Genomic DNA, 1,717 nt, shown 5'->3' on the forward strand with positions numbered 1-1,717 from the left:
TAAATGCTGGAGAGGGTGTGGAGAAAAGGAAACCCTCTTACACTGTTGGTGGGAATGCAAACTAGTACAGCCACTATGGAGAACAGTGTGGAGTTTCCTTAAAAAACTGGAAATAGAACTGCCTTATGATCCAGCAATCCCACTGCTGGGCATACACACTGAGGAAACCAGAAGGGAAAGAGACACGTGTACCCCAATGTTCATCGCAGCACTGTTTATAATAGCCAGGACATGGAAGCAACCTAGATGTCCATCAGCAGATGAATGGATAAGAAAGCTGTGGTACATATACACAATGGAGTATTACTCAGCCATTAAAAAGAATACATTTGAATCAGTTCTAATGAGGTGGATGAAACTGGAGCCTATTCTACAGAGTGAAGTAATCCAGAAAGAAAAACACCAATACAGTATACTAACTCATATATATGGAATTTAGAAAGATGGTAACGATAACCCTGTATACGAGACGGCAAAAGAGACACTGATGTATAGAACAGTCTTTTGGACTCTGTGGGAGAGGGAGAGGGTGGGATGATTTGAGAGAATGGCATTGAAACATGTATAATATCATATATGAAACGAGTCACCAGTCCAGGTTTGATGCACGATACTGGATGCTTGGGGCTGGTGCACTGGGATGACCCAGAGGGATGGTATGGGGAGGGAGGAGGGAGGAGGGTTCAGGATGGGGAACACATGTATACCTGTGGCGGATTCATTTTGATATATGGCAAAACCAATACAATAGTGTAAAGTTAAAAAATTAAATTAAAAAGAAATAAAATAAAAAGTGGAATCGATCAGAGACTAAAATCAGAGCATGTGGTGGTTAGATGTCATTAGAATTTAGAAGGAAATTGCTCCTTTAAGTACTGACATGGGAGAAATCTAGGTTGTAAGATTTCTTTGTTTTTGATTTTTCTTTTCAGTACTGTTTATTCACATTTCAGTTCAGTTCAGTTCAGTCGCTCAGTTGTGTCCGACTCTTTGCGACCCCATGGAATGCAGCACACCAGGCCTCCCTGTCCATCCCCAACTCCTGGAGCTTACTCAGACTCATGTCCATTGAGTTGGTGATGCCATCCAGCCATCTCATCCTCTGTCGTCCCCTTCTCCTCCTGCCTTCATTCTTCCCTATTATCAGGGTCTTTTCCAGTGAGTCAGTCCTTTGCATCAGGTGGCCAAAGTATTGGAGCTTCAGCTTCAGCATCAGTCCTTCCAACGAATATTCAGGACTGATTTCCTTTAGGATTGACTGGTTTGATCTTGCAGTCCAACAAACTCTCAAGAGTCTTCTCCAACACCACAGTTCAAAAGCATCAGTTCTTTGGCAGTGAGCTTTCCTTACGGTCCAACTCTCACATCCATACATGACTCCTGGAAAAACCATAGCTTTGACTAGATGGCCATTTGTTGGCAAAGTAATGTCTCTGCTTTTTAATATGCTGTCTAGATTGGTCATAGCTTTTCTTCCAAGGAGCAAGTGTCTTTTAATTTCATGGCTGCAGTCACCATCTGCAGTGATTTTGGAGCCCAACAAAATAAAGTCTGACACTGTCTCCACTGTTTCCCCATCTTTTTGCCATGAAGTGATGGGACTAGATGCCGTGATCTTAGTTTTCTGAATGTTGAGTTTTAAGCCAACTTTTTCACTCTCCTCTTTTACTTTCATCAAGAGGCTCTTTAGTTCTTCTTCGCTTTCTGCCATAAGAGT

At 42.2% G+C, this 1,717-nt stretch overlaps 1 protein-coding gene across 2 annotated transcripts in view; it reads left to right on the forward strand.

Moving 5' to 3' along the window:
* XPR1 (xenotropic and polytropic retrovirus receptor 1) overlaps positions 1-1,717 on the forward strand; it is a 180,523-nt gene that overhangs the window by 47,729 nt on the left and 131,077 nt on the right. The gene's annotated exons all lie outside the window — the stretch shown is intronic.

Source organism: Bison bison, unplaced genomic scaffold (assembly GCF_000754665.1).
Source record: "Bison bison bison isolate TAMUID 2011002044 unplaced genomic scaffold, Bison_UMD1.0 scf7180017864289, whole genome shotgun sequence".
NCBI classification, from domain to species: Eukaryota; Metazoa; Chordata; class Mammalia; order Artiodactyla; family Bovidae; genus Bison; species Bison bison.